Raw genomic sequence first — 23,438 nt, forward strand, 5'->3', positions numbered from 1 at the left:
ACTTATATTAACACAAATATATCACTTACTTCTGCTTTAATAAAGCAAACTAAAAATCGCAGAAATAAAATCAAGAATCGGTTGAATCGAAAATCGATTTTGAATCGAATCGTGACCCTAAAAATCGGAATCGAATCGAATCGTGAGCCACCCAAAGATTCACATCCCTATGTTAAAGGGTTAAAGAACAGAACAAAATGTTACAGGACAGTGTAATTAGGAACCATGCACTTGTTGGTGTATTCTGATCTTAAACCAGCTGGGTTGTGTTCATGATGCTTCAGGTTGTGGGCTATACGAGTACAGAGGGAGGTGAGGCTGAACGCTGCTCTCTTCCCTCTCACACTCAAACTAAAAGTAAAAATACAAGGCACTTCTCTTTCCTGTGCCTTGGGTTTGAAAATGATTTTTTAAAAGAGTCACAGGTGAAAGCGGCTGCCAGGCTGCAGTAATGAAAGACAGAGGCTACCTAACGATTAATGAGCTGCTGCACGGCTCCTCCGGCTGGCGGAGGTGCTCTGTTGCCTCTGTTTCATCATCACTCCAGGCAAGAAAAACCAAACCAGCCAAGAAAGGAAATGCACACTAACCGTAAAGAGGCCATCAGAAACAAAACACAACCCTACACACCAGGAGACCACAACCAGGAATGTGGCTGAGGTTTGACACAACCAAGTCTGGAATGATAGGACGTTAACAAATCCAACTCATTAGTCGCTCTCTGCTCCTCTTGGCTTCCTGTTGGACAGAAGTGTCCAACATCAGGACTAGTCTGGTCAACGGTTGAACGTTGCCCCGGGTGAACAGGAGTTGACCGGTATATTTGATTGGCTCTGAAACAATCGGCAGTTTACCAGATGTTCCCTCCGTCTCTGCTTTAGTTACACAGTTACTATGAATGTGTGTAATGGATCTTCTTCTCAGTCACTGATTCAGGCACTGTGTCGCCTTTTTCACCTTTCCATGGAAGAAAAAAAGTGAATATATAAAAAGGGAAGCATAAAAAAAAGGAAGAACACATGACTGTCACTGACGTTGCCTAATTTAACAGCTGCAACAGTTCAAGATAGCAGCGAGTTGTGCTGCTGCTTCCTGCTCAGCCTGGGTTGGCTTCAAGCTTTTCACTTTACTAAATCTACACACCATGGTGCATCAGTAACACACTGGATGCTTCTGGGTACCAACTGAAATGTCACAATTATTATATAATTGCCTCATCGCAGTTATTTGAGCTGACCGCAATTATTTTGCACAATGGTTAAAACGGTTTCCATTCATCTGCATAAAAACAGCTGGATCAAACTAACAGAAATGTCAGATTTCCATCACTATTTCCACCGTTTGAGGTTTGACTGCTCCTCTTTTAAAGGGATAGTAGCATTTTTTTAAAAGTGGGGTTGTATGATCTACAAATAACTCTCTGCACTCCTCCCGTTAGCAACGCCAGCCCATAGCCCTGCCCAGAGATTTACAACATACAGTGTTGTGAACAGACCCAAAGAAACGGCCTATTTTCGCAGCCTAAAAGAGGTTTTACCTGAAAAAAAAAATACAGTTCCATTGTTCACTATAATATAATTTTTTCCAGCCCCTCAAAGTGCAGGAAAAACACAGTTTTTATTTGGAGCTAACCAATTCATGTATCCCTCCGCCCGGGGTTAGCGCCCGCCGATCAGCAGTTGGTTAGGTCCAAATAAAAACTGCGTTTTTCCTGCACTTTGAAGGGCTGGAAAAAATTATATTATAGCCAACAATGGAACTGTGTATTTTCTTTTTCAGGTAAAACCTCTTTTAGGCTGCGAAAATAGGCCGTTTCTTTGGGTCTGTTCACAACACTGTATGTTGTAAATCTCTGGGCAGGGCTATTATGGGCTGGCGTTGCTAACGGGAGGAGTGCAGAGAGTCTTCTACTGCAATTAAAGTACTTGGGGGCTATTTGTAGATCATACAACCCCACTTTAAAAAAATGCTACTATCCCTTTAATCACATCATCATGTTGCGCCCCCTTCTTTTATGGTTTAATGACACATGAGTGGAGCCACAAACTGTTTATCTGGAGGAGCTTCATTTCCAAAACTGTCAACCTGATGTCGATGAGCATCTATGGACATTAGAATCATGGATTTAGCTGATTAATACATGTCTCCATTTCATGAATGGTATGTGTATTATTAAACTATGTTTAGGCTTTTTATAATAGTGGCATAAAATGATCAGAAAAAGACAATTAAATAGTTAATCGCAATTATTTGTATGGCAATTAATCATCTAAGAAAATGATTCTGACAGCCCTAAAAATGTGGACAGAATCCAGCATCATAAATTCTAACTCAGTAAGGTCCAGATGAAGCATTTGTCAGATCATCAAAAGTCTGAAAATCCCCAACTGTGTAACTTTCCAAAAGACACAATTCAGCACTTGTGGACCTTTAATACACTTATTGGTCGACATGTTCATCTGAGACAGAATGATGAGCGAGGTCTCGTCAGCGATGAGTCAGATGTCCTGAGCCGATTCCACAGATCAGATGGCTAAAAGAAAACTGATCAAAGTCCTGTCCTCCTGTACTCAGCTCTGTGTTTCTCCTCCTCCGCCTGCCGGTGTTGCACTCTGCTCCGCTTTACACCACACAGCCTCCGCACTGCAGGAGTTTGTCTCTAATGCTCCTGAAACGTGTGGGCAAATCATCTGGCTGCATTAGTCAATGACGAAACACATGGATTCGCTCAAGTCAGACGCTAACAGTGATATGCCGTAGTGTTAGAAATCCAGAGTATAACAGCAGCTCCTGGCAAAGACAACGAGGTCGGTAACACTTGTAATTCATTATCCATGTTGCTCTCACCACCGGTGGTCCGGGGTCGATATGACCCAATCACAGAGCAACTCTGAGTGTTTACATCATCACTTCTAACGTTCTGGTGCTGGAGAATTGCGGATGGTGGATGAAGAGACGTAAGGCCCTATGATTTCACTGATCACAGAATCGCTTAAAACTGAATCTATTTTTAATGTGGAATTTGACATAATTTGACTGAAATGCTGCTTTTGTGTGTAAGAGGATAGAGGGATGCATAGAGGGAAGCAAATCTGGGTGGCACAAGCATAAGCGTAAAAATACATGCAATGACCAACTATTGTCCATGTCCAAAAACCATATGATAAACAAGAAACTTTTTTTTTTATTACTAATATAATTTATTTTACTGGAAACAGTTTAAAGCTCATAAGCATGAATATTTTATTGGTACTTTTAGTACTTATAGTGCAGTGTTATGTTGCATCATTCAGTGTTCTTACGGTATGGAGAAAAGTGTTGTTAGTTTGTCACCTCAATAAATTTATTGTAATTTCTATTTAATTTGTGTACATTTTAGTCACTCATTAAAGGACAATTCCAGGCGAATTCAACTCGGGGGTGTATGTTCCTATCATTTTAGGTCTAAAAGAAGGAATCTGAAGATTTTCAGTTTAATCGCTCCTGTTTTGCGGTAGTTGTGTCTGTCCCTGCATCGCCACAGCAGCAATGAATGGGAGTGGATGTAAGTTCCGCTGCTTAGGCTGTTTACATCCCTCAAAGCTGCAATGTTTTTCCACAGACAGCATCAGATGGAGACTCAAACATGCACCGAGAAGTTTATTTACTTCAAGCAAGCCGACATGTTTGTAAAACTAGATCTAATTCAAAGTCTTCCGGAGTCTCGCGCGAGACCCAAGTTGCCGTGCTCGGTGTGTTCAGGTGCAGTTGGAGCTACCGTTTGTGTCATAAACACAGGAATATCAACTCTTGACTTGCTTCAAGTAAAAAAAACTTCTCGGCGCATGTTTGAGTCGCCACCTGACGCTGTCTGTGGAAAAAGATGTACACTTCAAGAAAGTCAAGAGTCGATATTCCTGTGTTTATGACACCAACAGGAGCTTTTCCCACTGCACCTGAACACACCGAGCACGGCAACTGGGTCTCGCGCGAGACTCCGGAAGACTTTGAATTAGATCTAGTTTTACAAACATGTCGGCTTGCTTGAAGTAAATAAACTTCTGGGTGCATGTTTGAGTCTCCATCTGACGCTGTCTGTGGAAAGAAATTGCAGCTTTGAGGGATGTAAACAGCCTAAACAGCAGAACTTACATCCACTCCCATTCATCGCAGCCATGGCGATGCGGGGACAGACACAACTACCGCAAAACAGGAGCGATTAAACTGAAAATCTTCAGATTCCTTCTTTTAGACCTAAAAATGTTAGGAAAATACAGACAGCAATTTTTTTTGGGCAAAAACTACTTGTTAATTTTACAATATGGTTAAAAGGTGTAACATAACGTTATGCTAATGTATTTTGAACTTTGTGAAGTTTTATGGGGAGAAATGGGAGATGGGATGAAACAGTATGAAATGATTGACGAACCTAGCACCAGTCACCGTGAAGGGCGGGACTTGACAAAGGGTGAACTCCCCGAAATTAAAATGGAACTTCAAAAAATTAAAGGGACAACGAGGAGTTTGTATTTGGTTATAAAAAAAGCCTCACATTAATGTGGCTACATCTACGTTACCCACACTTGTTAATGGGCCCATTTTCGATAAATATATTGTTTTGTCTCTATCGTTATTTTGTTCTTATTATTAGCAGTGGAAATGCTGGGCGAGCCGACCAGCGTTTCCTTACTTTTGGTTTCCCGGACGCTGCCCGGTGCGTCATGGGAATAACGCCACCGAATCGCTGTTTATGGTCGGAACTACGACGGTATCTGATCGTCTTCCAACCTCTGACTTTAATTCTTGATGATTGAAAACATTTGTGGTAAGACGTCTGTCTTGCGCCGGTCCAAGAATTTCACCGTGCGCGCAGAGGCTCATGGTAAATGTAGTGTGAAAACACTTCGCTTTCCAAAACTCCTCGTTGTCCCTTTAAAACGGAAAAAATTGAATTTGGGAAAAAATCAAACAGATTTTATCCACCACTTTATTTTCCCATGATCCATTGCGTCACACCACAACAGAAGTCGGTTTTAGTAGCATTCTAGCTAGCGGCTAACTGGTAGCGTTAGCCGCCGGTGTAGGTACCAAATGTGGGGGCTCTGGGCTGCCAAAACCGTTTTGACTAAATCTGATGTTTGTTAAGTCTATAAAACGAATTATTGAACAAACATTACCATTTCTGTGTCCACATTTTTGTAATTAGTCATGATTATCATAGTTGTTAGCTTTGCTGCTGCTGACAGCTAACAACAGCAGCAGCTAAGCTAACTATCAGGACGTCAGCTGTTAAAACCCTCCCGTTGTCGGACACGACATGAAACTACTCCAGTTAGCTCAGTCATGTTGTAACTAGGATATCCGCTGGAAAAAATATTTTTTTCATGGGCCGTTTATTGAGTTATTTAAGACACTGCTAATGGCTAACAGCTAACGGTTAGCCCAGCTATGGTTAATCTAAAATGTAATGAATGGAGTGTCATGGCGACACCCAGCGTCGTTCTCCGGAAAGTGGTGGATAGGGCTAGAGACGTAGCAACACTTATGTCCAAGTGTCGTACTGTTGTGTGAAAGTCTGAGACCACCCAGCCAAGTAGATCAGGGCATCTCTGTTGATCACAGCCCAGCAGTCTCCTCTGAGTCTCTCCTCTCTGCTGCTGAGGGATGTGGCATTGTGTGAAAAGCGTGACGTCAGAGCCCATCCTGTTGTGTTTCTGTGTTTCTGTGCGTGTGTGTCCTCTTCCCTCTCTTCACTTTGATGTCTCATTTTGAGCAAAGAGAATCAATCCTGCACTTCATCAGCCTGCAGGGCGAGCACATGGCCTCAGCTGCTCTCCTCCGAGCTCGCCGCTGATTAACACTCGTCCGCGCACTCTTCATTAGCTAGAGCCACTTCACTTGAAGCCTTGTGTGACAGTGACAGCCACAGCCGCACGGTGCTTATAATAACAATTCTGCTCCTCGGTCACACTCCCTTGGCTGTGGGGATTGTGTACCAGCCCGTGTGTGTGTGTGTGTGTGTGTGTGTGTGTAGCGCCCGTGGAGGGGAGGAGAGAGGAAAGGGAACACTGTTGCATAATCTCCCGACAGCAGAGAGGACGACTCGGCCTCTCCTGACTGATGCTCTCCAATCCTGTTGGCAAACGCACAACTGAGGAACAGCTTGACCCTGGCAAGTCCCTTATTTGTGTGAAAGGTTGTCCGTCCGTCCGTCCGGCACCAGCAGACCGTTGGACACAAAGCTGCACATCAACTTTTTCTTCCAAAACACATTATCGGTCAGGATACACAGACTGTGTGTGTCTGCGCCGCTCTCTGCTGCGTCTCTTTATCTCGAGCTGTTTGTGTTTGAAATGTAAATGTCGATTTAACGGAAATACTTTTTGTAATCACAGAAATCACTGCGCGCGCTGTAAAAAAAAACAAAAAAACACAGCATCATCAGGTATTCGTCATGTCTCTATTTTGAAGGGGTGGGGCGGGTGGTGCTGTTCTGCAGTGCTGAAAGCAACACAGCCCACCACGCAGTACACACAAACCCAGCCACAGGCGCACAAACACACACACATACACACAAACTGTGGGGGTGGCTTTGTGGCTGTGCTTATGATTTATTTACACATGGGTAGGCAGCCAAACAGCCAATCTGTTAAACACTGTGCTATATTAGAAGTGTAACATTTATGCCACCTCTGCATTTTACACCTTGTTCTCTTGTTAGTACAAAGTCTGCAGAATGAGTCTGCAGCATTTGTTTGAAGTTGTGTTGAAAAAAAAAAAGAAGAACAGCAACATAGGAAGCCTCAGAAACCGATCAGTGCTCCTTTATCGCCGGCTCCCGCTAAAAACACAGCGTGCCTTTAGAAAATATTCTCCTATCAAACGCAGCTCGGTTCATTGCTATTCAGAACTCCACGTACGAGCCAGTCTGCTGAAGGTGGTTACGGAGCGCTGGAGGAAGACTCCGCGATGCCAAGTGTTCAGTGTGCAGAGGGTGATGAAAATGTCGGGGATGTGTCACAGTGTGGTTGTGTTGCTGCCTTTGTCTCGTTTGGAGCAGTTGTTCTGAAACAGGGAGCGTTTAACCCCAAAGAGCGGTTCGTTTGGCCACATGTGAACACAGCGATCCCGCTCCGATGCAGGATAAAACAAGCCAAGATGTCGCCAAGAAGAGGTGGTGTCAGCTCGCTTCCATTCCAACCCTGGAGCACGTTGCTGATGTTCCATCATTCTGGCTGCGTTCAGGCTGAAAATATATACACACAGTGGTGGACAGTAACGGAGTAAATTTACTGTACTTAAGTATATCCAGAGGATTTGTACTTTACTTGAGTATTAGATTTCTTTGGTACTTATTACTCTTACATTTCCAGGACAAATATTTTTACTTTTACTTGAGTTAATTTCTAGGAAGGCTGAAAAGTACTGGTTACTTTCAGGTCTTTTTCTAAAATCCTATTGGACACAAGCTGTGTTTGTCTGTGAAGGAAACCCTAACCCCTAAAAGCAGCACATCAGTGCAGCTGCTTTCAAAGAGTTCATTCTCACTAACAAGAGTTAAAAGCTCCTTAAAGTCATTTAGAAAAAATTATAGTCATTCATTGATGTGAAAAATAAGACTCAGAATAAGTACTCTTACTCTTACTTAAAGTAAATTTAAAAGCATGTACTTTTGGATACTTAAGTACCTTTAAAAGCAAGTACTTTTTTACTCTTACTCGAGTAACATGTCGACTGAGTTACTTTTACGTGTAACGGAGTAAATTTTGACCAGTAGTATTTGTACTCTTACTCAAGTACTGGGGTCGAGTAACCCTCCATCTCACATGACTGGGCTTCAATTGTTGTCAGACCGGGTCGGGTTTTAAAGGGGAACTATGCAAATCCGGTCGTTTTTCTGCTGTTTTGCTAACCCTCCAAATAAAAACTGTGTTTTTCCTGCACTTTGAAGGTCTGGAAAAAATTATATTATACAGGGATGCAAACGGGTCAGGACCAAAAAAGAGAGGAATTGTCTGGCGTGTGGGGGGGGGGGGGGCTCACCATTAACAAATAATTACATTACAATATCATGGAAAAGTCAATTTCCAGTAGTTCAACCCCAACCAAGTATTGGGTGCATATAGATGGACATAGTTTTCAGAAGGCCAACATTTCTATATTAAAAATGCTTTAAAAAAAAAATCCTTTGCAATGTTTTAATTTTATGTCTTCACTGAATGTTAGTCATAATTATTACTATTAACTCATTGAGTGCCATTGACGTCTATGGACGTCAATCAAAATCCAACGCTTGAGTGCCATTGATGTCCATAGACGTCAAATGCAGTTTTCTGTGGCTGGTAAATGGGGGCGCTCTCGCGCACACTGTGAGTAATTTTGGGGCTTCTGGGATGTGTAGAACGAAGAAGACTGTAGATCAGAGCAAGAAGTGAAGAAGGAGGAGAAGACGAGCGCGATCGGTACAGAGATAAAAAAGTCGGAAAAAGTTTCTATTTCTAGAGGAAAACGACGGGCAGAGCCTGGAACAAGTGTAACGTGGAGCTGGAGGAAAGCTTAGCCACGGTGCTGTTAGCATAGCTCCAGCATGAAGTGATCAGAGGAGGCAGGAAAGGTAAACTCATCTAGATGATCAGCACCAAAATGCCAAAGCGAAAGCGGAGGCGGATCGCGTTGCTGTAAACCGACGTCGTGACGACGAACCGAGAGATCAGCGCGGTGAGTCGCTGCCGCGGCCGCGTCCAGCAGAGAGGCTGAAGACGCCACGACGTCTCCCTCCCTCCTTCAGAGACGAGGGGAAGCAGCAGGAGGAGAAGTAGGAGAGGAGAAGGGAGGGGGTGGAGGGGGAGGGGGAGGGGGAGGGGGGCGTAGGAGAGGCTGAGGGGGTAGCAACCGCTCGTACTTGTTGTATTTTAGTTGTTGTTGTTGTTTTGTTTTTTGTTTTGTCTTTTGTGTGTGTGTGTGTGGGGGGGGGGGTAAAAAACATGTGAAATGAAATTTTCAGATGTCTTACATGTTTTTGAAGCCAAAATTAAAACGGATAAATCACTGTTTTTCTTGAGAGACTCTCTTTCACAAAAATGCATTTTTCTCAGCTTTCTAGAAGAAAAGTGGTCTTTTTGGTGCAACCAGGCTCTATTCAACTTAAGATAAATCAAGAATGGAACAAGGTACAAACAAATGGTTTTTTCCCTAGTTAAATAGAGAGTCTCCTCTTTCCTTTGAGCTGTTTGGTGTTTTCAGAGTCATAGTACAAAATATTCTTCTGGGTCTTGACATATTACTCAAAATGCCCCAAAACGCTGGCACCTGGCACTGACCATTTTATAAAAGGTCTGGCACTCAATGAGTTAAAATAAACTGAATAAATAAAGACATGGGATGTTTCATTCAGTGTGTAATGGACATATAGGCTATATAATGTGTTAGTTTCACTTTAATTGAACACATTCTACATCGCGGAGGCGACGTCTTTCCACTTAGGGCTTCCTTCACCTCTGAAACGGGGCAGAGCTCCGTGGAAACACCTGCCTGACACAGCAACGTAGGGAACCGTGCATGTCCGCGGCGCACAGCTCCACAATACACTCGCCATACACAGACATGCACGGGGGGAAAACGGCGTCGCCGTCGCACCGAATGCACGCGGATACGCGCCGCTTTAATGAGCGCGCATGTCGCGTCTACATTGGAGGTCGGCTGTTATCAGTATAATCAGAGACCATGAATGAGTTCGCCTCAGTTTCACGTGATTGTCACTGTCTCAGCCTGTTAGAAAAACATTTTACTGACCCCAGCTGAGACGCTGAGACCCCCCACCCCCCACCCCCTCTCAAAACAAAAACTCTTCGGATCTGAACGATTCACACAAGTCACCTAATTGGTCATGAAAAAAGCGAGTTTCGCTTTTCGGCGCGCTGTTTGCATCCCTGATTATAGTGAACAATGGAACTGTGTATTTTTTTTTCAGGTAAAACCTCTTTTAGGCCGCGAAAATAGGCCGTTTCTTTGGGTCTGTTCACAACACTGTATGTTGTAAATCTCTGGGCAGGGCTATTATGGGCTGGCGTTGCTAACGGGAGGAGTGCAGAGAGTCTTCTACTGCAATTAATGTAGTTAGGGGCTATTTGTAGATCATACAACCCCACTTTTAGAAAATGCTACTATCCCTTTAAGAACACATTCAATGTCCATGTTTCCTTATTATCATGTCAAACCAGAGTCTGGGCTCCAAATATCACCTCTATGTGCAGATAAACTATACAGCAGCACACACAGTTAAAGAAACTAGTCCTCCACACATTAAAAATAGAGTCACTCTGATGTATTAAAGTGTGAGACACTCCCTATGAGCCTGAGGGAAGGCAGGACGGTCACAGTGGGGGAGCGGAGGGTGCTGAATGAGGCAGAGCAAAGCTTCCTGCTCAACTATTCATTACGGCCTATACCTGTCGAGTCCCAACATGTTCTAACACACCTTCCCTCCTCATTCTCCAGCTACACATTCTCCACAGAAACCCCCGACAATGCCCTGAAACCACAGTTTCTGTAGAGACACACACCGACAGCCTGAATGTTCCTGCTGACTACACAACGTTGTGAGACACTCAGCTCATTGTGTAACACTTCAAACTTTCTCAAGGTTTCTTTGATGTTATATTCGCTCACCGTCAGGTCACGGTCCCACCCCAAAATGAATTTACTGCATTCTGTTTGGACGACAGAGTAATCCGCATCATTTCAGATAAACTCAGTTCTGAGTTCTCCAACAGCAGCCGATGAGTGTTACATTAATACACACAGCTGCAAAGCTGCTGATGTCAGATGTTAGGCCACATTTCCTCCTCCATCTGTGGTGTTAGGATCATCACACCATCACTGGGTGCTTCTTCATGGATCCGCCAGGTGTTGACACTTTCCTCTGAGACTCTGCTCCGTGTCGGCGTGACTGCATCCCATCATCTCTGCCCATTCAATCTCCTAATCTACCACATCCCAAACGTGTTCTACTGGATCCAGGTGTGGAGGCCACCTAAGTTCACTGAACTCACCGTCATGTAGGGCTGTCAGTCTTCCCCCAAATCAGATTCCAATTTCTAATGCTTCTTATGGTAAATATTGGTATTAGTATATTCAAACTTTTAATCTTTTTTGTATGTTTTTTTTAGCTCATTATATACACCTACCAGTTTACTATTACATCCCACATTTTAACAAAATCTGTTATGTAACATGTGCAACACACTTAAAGCCCCAGTATGCTGGGGTGCAGTGGGTAAAGCAGCCGCTCTATGTAGAGGCTCCAGTCCTCACCACAGGCGGCCCTGGTTCAAGGCCCTCATTCCCCCTCTCTCTGCCAAAACAAGCCAAAAGATATACTCAAAAGAAAAACGTATTTAGCTTTTTATTAGCAAAAATCAAATATGTATTTTATAAATACGTATTTCACTTAAGTCCAATCACACCCGCATACAAATGAAAGCTTTCTGGTACCTTAGAATGAGTTGTTGCAAGTCGTTAAATACTACATGGGCAACGCACCGAACCGAGGCGGCCATGTTGCATCGCCGTTACCATAGGTAACCATAGAAACTGAGCGGAGCTGTGGGCTCGGCCTGTTGAAACTGTCACCACTGTGTAGTGTGAGGAAGAGGAGGCACTGGTGTTGCATTCAGGTGCAGTTAGGCAGACGGCTGTCGGCAAACCAACCGGATGTCATTTTACTCCACCAGAGAAAGACGGTAAAACAATACCACATCACCATGACAACATGTTGTCAGGCCTGTATTGTTTTGCCTCGTGATGGCGGACCACTTGTTTACATAGACGCTTGTTTATCCTGTTACATGCAGCGTCTGTTGTCTGTCTGACGTCTGCCCCATTTCACCTGAATGCAACATCAAGAATACGTTCAGATATGCAACCGCACCGCTAGATGGGGGGAATTCCTACAGATTATACCTTTAAGTTTTACCAACTCAATATAAAACTTCAAGAAGGGAAATCAAATATTCTAAGTAGTGGTGCGATGGATCGCAGTTGATCCGTGATTGGCAGGCAAGTGGTCCGCTGATTGATCAATTTAAAAAAAAATAAGAATGTGTGCGCGTAGTGTGGGAACACGTAGGCCACTACCCCAGCTGAATAAACAGGCAATTAAAAAAACCCTGCTTGTAAATTTGAAGCTGCAGCTCTACGTCGCGTACAACAACAGTTTGTTTTATCAACATGTTTAGTTACTACCCTGAAAGTCGCGACGCACGTTCATTTGCGTTGTTGCGGAAGGCACGCGGTCGAACGTCAGTTTCCACCTTTGAATGTTCACCTTTTTTAAATAATTCAAATTCTGTTTGAATAGCGAAGTTCGTTCTGACAGCCAAACAAACAAAATCAGACAGAATCCTGTGGCTGTTCAACAACACTGTGAACAGCATCCTTCACTCTGTTGAGCATCATGCGGGATAAAGTTCATGATGATCAATGTCCACTTTAATGTGTTTTAAACAGAAGAATTCTCCATTTGCATGCTCCTCCACCAGCCAGGATTGTTGGTACTAGGCAGGTTGGGTCCAGGGATTCAGACCGACTCTAATATCTGCTGCTCCATCAGCACAAATCTTCAGGTCTTCATCTGTCCAAGTGTTGGTGAGTCTGTGTCCTCTGCAGCTTCACTGTCTGATCTTGGTGACAGGAAGTGGTCTCTGCTGAGCACAGGTGTAAAGAGGAATGAGTGCCACTCTCCTCAACACTGCTGCTCACTGGATTACTGTTGGTTGCACTCTGAATAAAAACTCTAGAGACTGTTGTGTGTGAAAATCTAGACCAAACTGAGAAACAATCAAACCACCTTCTGACATCAACCATTATCTCCCAGTCAAAAGAGAGTGGTCAGCTCGTTCTGGTGTGAAAGCCCCCAAAATGCATTCAGGACACATTTGAGGTCCAATCACAGACCACGTTTGGTATTAGGGATGCGGATATCGGCCCATATATGTGACCCGTTCTATCAAAATGAGTCGGATGTTGCAACGTTCTATTTTTAGATAATCAGCTGATAACGTGGAAACCCATAGAAAATCCCCCAAAAAATGTTACCCTAATTTCAAAGCAATGACATTCAAAAACAATCTCCCAAAGTTTCACAGTCCAGATAATTGAGAAAAGGCAGGTAGGTAAATGATGATTAAAGTTGACTTGCAACTTAAACCCTCTGAAAATGAGCGTTGCTTCGGTGCAAAACATGAAATATCTCCTGAACCGTTCATGATAGAGACGAGCTGTAAACTGCATCTGAATCGCGGGATTCTCCGCTTTCCGACGGTCATTGAATGGTGCCTCTATGACGAGAAGGGACGGGTACAGAAACAGATGCTAAACCGAACATAGCAACGATGCTAAACCGAACGTAGCATCAATGCTAAACCGAACGTAGCAACGACACAACGCTTGCACATGTTTTACAAAACGTCAACAAAACATGACAACTGCTGAACCGTTTATGATAGAGACGAGCTGTAAAAAGCATCTGAATTGTGAGATTCTCTGCTTTCCGAGGGTCATTGAATGGTGCCTCTATGACAACAGGGGACCGTATAGGGAGCGTGTAATCACGTGGTACAGGAACAGATGCCAGAGTCACTGGCAAAAAACGTAACTTTTAACTGCAATTTTCTCTGATTTTAGAACGGAATAAGAGAGTGGGAGATTGTAATTCAAATGGCTACATCTCGAAAACCATCAAATGCAGTGTTTCCCCCAGAAAATTTGTTAGTTAAGGTAGTGTCTGACCTGTCGACGGGGGAGGTGGGGGGTGGGTGGCGCGGATCTGTTGACGGGGGGGGGGCAGATCGATCGTCGGGGGAGGGACGCACCGCGCCGTGCCGTATTAACTTTCGCTTTCAACACGCGCTGCTGTTATGCATGCGCGCTTCTCTGTGGTGTGTATGTGTGTGAGAGGATGCGGCCATCGTCCAACGGGGGGGGGGCGGCGGCGGCGAATATCGCTACTTTTTTTTTTTTTTTTTAAGACGTTAGTTTAGGCGGCAGCTCTTTGTTGTTAAGGCGGCCGCCTTAACAGGAAAGCGCTGCGGGAAACCCTGAAATGTATGACTTTGACTAGGGTATCATTTTAAAGCTTATTTTCTAATCTTTCCATTGATACCAAAATCTCAACTTTGAAATTTGGGTCACTGTGACTCATTTTGATGGATCAGGTCACATATTGACTAAATAACTTAGATCAAGTATCAGATAATGGGGCTGATCCATGACGCTGATCCATCCACTTCAATTCTATGTTTGTGACATGTCAGCAGCATACAGAATGTCAGTAGACGACAAACGTAGAGAAACAACATTTTACAAAGTTAGGAAAGTAATGTTAAAGTCACTGTCTTCCACGTGGCAAGATGTACTGTTTATTAATTCAACAGTGGTATCAGATCCGTATCGGGTTTCAACTGATACGTTAAGCCCAGGTATCGGTATCAGCATTGGGACTGAGGAAGCTGGATCGGTGCATCCCTAATATCTAACAGCATAAATAAGCTGCTCCTCTGCAGCTCCACTGCTTCACATCCTGTCAAACATCTAACAGCGCTCTCTGACTCATCAGGCGCTCTGGGCAACATGACTGACAAGCACACACACAGAGCTGTTAAGAGATGTCCAGGCACTTTATTGGGTTTTTGATGACCCCCCCTCTCCTCCTCTAACATGACAGGATTCCTCCAGGTGCTCCCAGTGTGTTTTTTATCAGAGAGATAAAGTGCAGGGAGAGGAGGGGTTGAGCGAATCATTACACTCAACACATCTCTAAAAGGAAATGCAATTTAGTTCGTTTTAAATAGTAAAGAGGGAAAAAAATCAATATGTGAGAAACACTGTGTGAAGACTAAGTGAAGCTCCTGATCTGTATCTGTTTGACTTCATGCAGTGAACGGAAGTCACATGGTTGACAACACTTCTAACAAAGACAGCCATCACGGCATTTCCGCCAAGAAATGCACAAAACCTTAAAAACTCCCAAATATCGCTAAAACATTTTTACGCTCCCATGAGGTGGTTTTTCAGACGTATTGATCTAAGAGTATATCACAAAAGTGTTATGGAAAAACTTATTTGGGTTCGAGAACATCACAGCTCATTGAACGCATTTCTTTTAACTTTAGAGTTACGGCTCATTCGCAAAACACTTTTCAAATGAAACACTGCAAATAGCAATTGTGCTTTTTCGAAATTTAAGAAATATCGCTTTCATTTTGCGAAAACCTGTAATGGAAACCCAGCTAATGATGATGATCCGATGAGCCCCCCCTGCCCGCCTCCCCGCCACATGTGCAGTGTATCCTGTGTATTTTGCGAACAGGAAACCAGCCTACACGACGGTTAGATTCAGCTGTGACAGAGATGCTCTACAAATGACTCAGAGGCCATTAAAACAGCATCTGTTATGATAACCTGATGACCGCTGCTGCCGGGGAACAAGCCTGGGATCTGCTCTCGCTACACACCAACATACCACAGCTGGGAAGACAGTTGTTGTCCTTTCCCTCAGGGGACGACTTGCTTCCAGTATTTATCCCATTAGTAGAAACATTCATCCACTTTCAGACCATGTCCACGCTGGTGCAGATACATTTAAGGACACATCCTGGTCCAGTGGTGGTGACTGCTGGTCTTTCAAAGAGGGGGAGCTCATTTTCAGCCTATACATCATAACACATGCAACAAACTAACAAAATTAACCTCAAACTAGGAAATGTGAGAATCGTTTTCAACTGAAACAAAGAAATGCTATAATTGTGTTGTATTTACAGTGTATGATATGGATGATATGTATTGGCAAGCAAATACCGAGAAATTAGCTGCAGTTTGTCTCTCGACTTCACTCGCAAAATCCGCAGTAGGACTGAACTGGAAAATGCTCCGGTGTCTGTTTGAAAATGGCTGTCATTAAAAAAGAGATTCAGCTTGTAGAACAGGGGTGGACAAACTTTTTGCTCAGGGGCCACAATGCGTTTTAAAATTTGGCGGCTGGGCGAGGCAGTATCAGATGGAGAGTGTTTGTGTTAACTAATAAAAATGAATGTAAAAGAAAAGTAAAGAAAAGTAAAAGAAAACTTACATTCAAATATAGGGGGAGGCGTGTTGTTGCTGCTCACCCTTTTTTACCAGTGCATCAAAGTTTGCAATCTTCGCTATAATTTTGACAATTTTGTAGCAGTATTTGACGAGCTGGATTAAAAAACCCATGCTTTTAGCTCACTTGGTAGGGCTGCAGTCCCCACTGCAGCGGCCCTGGTTCGAATCCCGCATCGGGCAGCCCTTTCCTGCATGTGATTCCCCCTCTCTGCCTCCCCATTTCCTGTGTCTCTCTTGACTGTGCTATCAGTTAAAGGCAATAAAAAGTCCCAAAAATATACTTAAAAAAAAAAAAAAAGCCCATGCCTTAAGCAGATCTTCCAATCATGATGCAGAAGCCCAGCGTCCAGGCCCGCCCACTGCTCCAATCACTCTGAGATGCTGAGGGTCCACAGCATTTAACCAATGACCATCAAGTTTCACTGCAGCGAAAAAAAAAAATTCTCTGCAGTCCCATTGAAGTCCATGGACGCTGAGCCTCAACAGGTTAAAGGGGGACATATTATGGAAATATCACTTTTTAAAGGTATTAAGAAAAGAAAATTTGAGCCCACTGTGGGTCCTAACATTAGTGTAATAACTCATCTATCAGACGATGTAGCCCAAACTTTGCACAAAATTCTATTTTCGAGTGAATCCAGGATTAAAGTGGGGTCGTTTTTTTTCCACATTGGATAATGCAGACACACGGATTATGTGTCATGTTGCTCACGATTAGGGATGGGTACCTTTCGTATTTGAATCGATACGGTATCGATACTCGGTACCTGGGAACCGATATCGGTACCAATCGGTACCTGTTTTCGGTACTTTTTGTGTGTGTGGTAATTAAAAAAAAAAAAATCTAAATGTCTAAAATTTTAATATTTACCTCTTAACAACATCACAACTCCTCAGCCTTTAAGAGTATTTTATGTTTTATGGATGGGCAATGATTTTCATATAGCCTAATGGAATAGTCATTCAATGAAAAAAAAAAAAAGTTTATGAGACTATAGTCTTGTCTGAAAAAATGTCCGTTTTTACTGTGGGAAAAGGAGAAACATGGAGAGACTCCTACAGCCATCAGAAAGCTCTGTGTGAAACTTTGTGAAATAAAAAAAAACAACTGAAACTGCAGAGCAAACTCTGCAACATGTGGACTTCACGTTTTGACGAGGAGAGGGGGAGACTTCATCCTCGTTTACATGAGCTCTCATTACGTGACGAGGACTTGAATGGCGCCGCTGTGATGAGAAGCGGGACTCGGGACCGGACCGCTTCGGTACGGATTGTCACAACAGTCCGTTCTTCACGTTAAATGACGGACGGCTGTTTTTCAGGTAGTGATTTTAAACGACGGGCTGGCGCTACCGCTTCTCCACGTCTCATTTCAGAGAGAGAGAGAGAGAGAGAGAGAGAGAGAGAGAGAGAGAGAGAGAGAGAGAGAGAGAGAGAGAGAAGGGGGGCGGGCGCGAGTGTGCGGGGCTCGTGCAGACTGCCGCACGACGAAGGTGCGTTCAGGTACCGAAATGTGGTACCGATTGACTTTATGTGAATCGATACTCGGTACTTTGGTGGGAATTCGGTCGGTACCAAAAAAGTACCGAATTTCGGTACCCATCCCTACTCACGATTCATCAGCCACTGATACTGGATCCGTCATCCGTCAATCAAACGTCTGAGACACACACACTGAGCTCGGGCTCGCCCCAAACATTGAATATCCCGCCCGCTCGATAACGACCAATCAAATTCGTTTTCCTTACTCGGGTAAACTCGTGCGGCAACTCTTGGAAACTCGTAGAAGGAGGTGCAACAAACAGGACAAACTGCCATTTATGTCACCTTTAAAGAGCAAACCCCTCAGTTTTGGCTAACGTGCATCTAGAGTTGCAAAGGGGCGGGGCTAGCAGTGGCTGATTTGCATTTAAAGGGACAGGCTCTGAAAGCAGCCGTTCTGAACAGGGCTGTTTTGAGAGAATGAAAAGAGCTGTGATGTTTGACCCTTGAGGGATTTTGACCGAAGCATGTCAAGACACCTGGGAACTACTTTAATTTGTGGAAAAGGGACAGAATATGTCTCCTTTAATGCACTGAGACACTACGGGAATGTATAAGAAGAAAATCACATCAGTCGACCTGCGATAAGGAGCTGATTCAGAACAAACTTGTTGAAGGCGTTCTAACGCATTTTTAGTCAATGAAATGTAAACACAACAGTTAATATGTGACTATTTATTTTTGGACATTTAAAAGGAAGCAGAGTTTCCTGTGCAGTCTCTGTCCTGGTCTTACAGATTCGCTCTGTCCTTTCTGCTCATTCACTTTGACTCTGCTTAGTTGTTCATCATGCAGCCGTGGCCACTCACATGACACAGTGACAGGTCTTTCTGGTTCTGTTGTAATCTGGTGTGTCATTATTTGAGGAAAAAGACACAAACAGTTGGCACACAAACATTAAAATGCGAGCCATTAGCGTCTACCGCGGCAGCTCCGGCCTCCACGGCGACAGGAGTCGACCGACTGCACTCCTGGTCTCGACAAGAACTTGACATTAGACGCTTGACACAGATAAGGTTCCATCAGGACCCTGCTGTATTTGGTCACATAATCTTTTCCAGGTGCTCATGTTTGCCCGTGCCGTTTCCAACTGGAGAGCAGGCGTACGGTGTAGACACACGGCAAACACCCCGCGCACAAAAGCTTTGTTTTCACGGCATCACAAAGACTTGCACTGGATGTTCGAATGTGCTTTGACTTTGATGTAAGAGCGAGAAACACTAGTCAGACGGTTCAGTGTTTCAGCTTTTCACATGAAAGACACTGACATTAGTGTCAGGGGCCGGGGAGGAGGAGGAGCAGCTAAAGAGAGTTCCCACAGAGAACGCTATCCTAACTACAGGGCTGTCCATCAATTCAAGAAATAACTACTGAATAGCCCTTTTAAATCGAGTGCCATTGATTACACTTTTTAAATATTTGCATAAACTGATCGGATGAATACAGCGACACAAAGTCAACTGTCATAAATGTAGTTTTTAATGACAAAAGAGAGCAAGAGAAAGCAGAATTAAATGTGATAAACATCTTGAGCTGCTAAGGAACAGTCGGCTGCTGTATAGCTCCGCATTCATCCAGACAGATGTGGCGGCAGCTGTGGGTCTGGGTCTGATCCTGTTTCTCTCCACACTTTGCTCTTTGCATCATTTTGATAGAGGTTGATTGTGGTTTCATCAGCCCACAGATGTTTCTTCTTATGTATTTTTGTGAATGGCCATCTGGCATGTCAGCGTTCAAGAAACTCAAATTCATCTTTAATGATAATGCTACTGAGGTCTAAAACTAACTTTACTTTGAAAAAAAAGGGGGGTAATCATTTTATCATTTGTTGATGTGAAAGATCTTGAGTTAAAGGGCTAGTTCACCCAAAATTCAAATTTCCTCCGTTCCTTCTCTGAGTTACGGGGGGGTCGGCGCAGCAGTATTTGTCCATATAATGGTTGTCAATGGATACCAACTTTCTTCGTCCAAAAAGACACACCAAAAAACATCCAAATACCTCCATACTGCTCTTCTGTAATGTCCCTCTTGTATTGAAGCCCCGACATGAGAAATTGTTCCGAAAAAAATTAAATAAGTCTATATTTTAAGCTTGTTTGTAGCGGAAGCTCCCAGTGTCTCGGTTCACTGCTCTTCCTGTGTCAGTGCAAATACCGGCGGAACAATTTCTCATGTTGGGGCTTCAATACAAGAGGGACATTACAGACGAGCAGTATGGAGGTATTTGGATGTTTTTTGGTGTGTCTTTTTGGACGAAGAAAGTTGGTATCCATTAACAACCATTATATGGACAAATACTGCTGCGCGGAGCCCCCCGTAAATCAGAGAAGGCACGGAGGACTCTGAAAATTCTCACAGCCCTTAGTCGACATGAGGGTGAGTAGATAATGAGTGAAATTTGAATTTTGGGTGAACTATCCCTTTAAGGTTACATGACTAACCCAGAGAAAAGCTGCTGTCGTTAACCGTCTCCACGTTGCCGGGGCTGTGATTAATACCTGTCACCCCATTGTGTGATGTGGTTATTATGGGGTACATACAAGCAGTGCAGGGTCACCCACGCATCACCAGATGCCTCAGTTCATCTGACATGTTCCCACTTCACACACTATTAATATTTTATTTTTTTACATTTGTTGAACATCCTGGTGTTGGAACCCTTTCAACTGAATTACAGTCTGTTTAGCTTTAGGCGATTTAACCGTGTCCATGGTTACTGCTACTATAGCTAACAGCAACGTGTAATGTTAACCTGTGACGGCAAGTGATGCCTCTGTTGTCACTAACATCTGTTTCCCTCCAGCAGAGGGAAAATGTTTCAATCAGCAGCTCAGGTGTCTGGGGTCAAAACTAAATGAAGCATCAGAGTGTTTTGACTCAGTCCAGTAGAAATCAGTCAAACAGGACCTGTTGTCAACCGGTACCAGACAACAGAAACCTATTTCTGACACAGTTCAGGCCCTATCCACATGAAAACACAGCTTCACCAAAAACTATCTGTATCCTCCAGGCCCCGTGGAGCATTACACACTTAAAACAGAGAAGACGGAAAGTCCCCCGCTGTATTTGAGTGGTGTGAAAGTAAAAATGCCGATCGGTGATGATTAAAGGTAGGGTCTGGAGTTTTATTCGTTGCACTTTGTAAACAAAACATTGAAACTCAGCCCCTCCTCTCGGGCTAAGCTGTGTAGCCTCCTGCCAGCAGCAGTTGTCATGACAACGAAGGAAAGGAAATACAGTCTGAAAGAACCGCTGGAGCCGTGGGCCGATAGTGGACCATTCGCCAACACCGGGAGCCTCCGTGTATGTTTTTATGCCGCGGTGGTGCGATGGGAAGACGGTGTTAGCGGCGGATGCTAACCGCTACCGCTAGCCAAAGTTAGCATCGAGCTAGCTCACTACAACGGCCCTCATACTTGTTACCAGTGTCGGTGACGGTGGGGAATCGGTCCGCGGCTCCAGTGCTTCACTCAGACTGTATTTATTTTACTTTGTTGTCATGACAACTGCTGCTGCTGAGAGAGAGAGACGTGCTAGCACTCGCTAGCATCAGACAGCTAGTGCGGCTAGCAGGCCTGAGCTACTACTCTGCTGCACGTAGCTTCACCTGAGCTCCGTCATTGGCTGGAGAGAAAACACCGACTCTCTCGCCATAGATATCTATGCTCTCTTGCGACTCTCTCCCTCCACCCAGAAACGTCCACGGGCAAAACTTGAACAAAACAGAGCAAAAGACCAAAATACAGGCAGGGGGAGGGGTGCTGCTATCTTGTCCACACGTCAAAATAAATACGGTGTTTTTAAAAAATATTCATTGTGGCCGGAGTTTTTAAAAATCTCAGTTTTTTGAAAAGTATTTTTTGCGCTTTTTACTGCCTTTAATCGATAACACAGTGGAGAGAGACAGGAAATGGGGAGGCAAAGAGGGGGAATGACATGCAGGAAAGGGCTGCCCGATTTGGGTCATTCTTTGCAGTGAGGACTGTAGCCTCAACACTGCCCCTAAAAATCTCAGTTTTAAAGCCTATTTCAATACATTTGCATGTGTACGGAGTATGGACCCCCCAAACCAGATGAAAAAAGGCTGCGTTTAAAAAAAAAAAAAAAAAAAAACCTTTTCATGTGGATAGGGCCTCAGTCAAAAAACGATACACAAACATAAAGAAAACAGTAAAAAGAGTAGAAAGTAGGCTAACAGTCACACTACAAAAATAAGCAAAAGCAGGAAAAAAATTCGTGAACTAACTTTGAAAAGTTTATAGGTATAAATATCAGAGTTGTAGCATGAATGCTGTTGGGATAGAGGCTAAATGTTCCTACAGCACTGGGCTGTCATTTCTTTGTTGAAGAATGAGTTTAATGACTGTGTCCATATCGTATCTAGTTTGGAGCACTTTGTTTTATCTTGTGTTGTGTGTTACCTTTTGGTGAGGTGTAAAAATACACATTTTATCTAGCATCACATCTAAAAAAGCAGCAGGTTGTGATTTCCTGCTTGATAACGAGGTGTCAGAGAAGTCAGACTGAATCTTGCAGCACAGACTGTCTGTTCTGTGTTGTGCAGCAGCAGAACGTTCATTCCTGTGTCAAAGTTTTAGGCACTTCGGATGTTTAGATTCTCATCCATTATGCGGTACCATCCGAGGCCTCTGATAGGTCCCACATTTATTCTGCAGCATGACAGTGACCCAAGAATTACAGCCAGTGTCAAAAATAACTAGTGCAATTTACAAGAGGAAGACTGAGTCCTGCAACAGATGGTACAGCCCCCCCCCCCCAACAGAGTGCTGGTCTCAACATCATGGAGTCAGTCTGGGCTCACATGAAGAGACAGAAGAACTATGTACTAAGATGCAACAACAAGTACCTGGAAAAACAGTGTGTGAGTGTCTGGAGGAGAACTGGTGCTGTGCTCACACCCAATTATGATTCAATTTAGGTTTCTTCTGAACTTTGTATGAAGTTAATCGATAAATAAAGTCTACTCCCGGCATTATTTTTGAAAGCATATAGTGCCTAGAAGTTTTGCATAGTACTGTATGTATTCTCAGACATGTGGGGAAAACAGAACCAGCTGGTCCAAATCAGTCATCCCGGTATAAAACCCATTCATAGAAATCATTCAAACAGTGATATATTCAATAATGCATCGTAATAAATCTACATATAGCTAGGAAAAAAGTGAACCATCATAAATATCCCAGCTATATCAGAAAATTGAAGCTCTTATGCACAGTAACAAGACAATAGGCTATAAGCCTATTATAACAAATAGAATGCCATAAATAGAAAAATGAAAAAAAGACACATAACATCAAATCTCAAGATACAGGCCAAACTACATCAGAGAGGTCCAAATGGAACCGAAAAAAACTTGGACAAAATGCCCAACTATTTTAATGAGACCAAGATCTGGATCAAATTATATCAGCAATCGCTTCACATCAAGACCAGAAGCCTCCCATCTCTATCCAACCAGAGAATAAAACAACACAATCCCCCCAGTAAGTGTTGACAAGTAAGCAAATGGGGTCTATGTATTGTCTGTGGACAATGTGGGGTCCACACACATGTAGCCATAAGAAGCCCATGTAGAACCCCAGACATCAGTAAAGACAGAGTGAATAAATCCAAAAAGTCTTAAAGGGATAGTTCAACATTTTGGCAAATTGGCCCATTGCCATAATCGCTATAGTCATAGCAGTAGGTTCGTTACCTTTAATTGTAGGTGTAAGCTATTTTCAGTACGGCGGAGCGCAGCAGCTGGCTGCTCA

The 23,438-nt window shown here is 43.6% G+C and overlaps 1 long non-coding RNA gene across 3 annotated transcripts in view; it reads right to left on the reverse strand.

Moving 5' to 3' along the window:
• LOC146973913 (uncharacterized) overlaps positions 1 to 23,438 on the reverse strand; it is a 60,121-nt gene that overhangs the window by 24,315 nt on the left and 12,368 nt on the right. Inside the window, exon 1 of one of the 3 annotated variants that reach the window (XR_015037797.1) lies at positions 2,429 to 2,513. The exons of the other annotated variants lie outside the window; for them this stretch is intronic. This is a non-coding gene — a long non-coding RNA (uncharacterized LOC146973913). Of the gene's footprint in view, positions 1 to 2,428; positions 2,514 to 23,438 lie in introns of those variants that run through there. 3 annotated transcript variants of the gene reach the window in all.

This window comes from Trachurus japonicus, chromosome 15, assembly GCF_045865225.1.
Source record: "Trachurus japonicus isolate A0001 chromosome 15, Traja_1.0".
NCBI classification, from domain to species: Eukaryota; Metazoa; Chordata; class Actinopteri; order Carangiformes; family Carangidae; genus Trachurus; species Trachurus japonicus.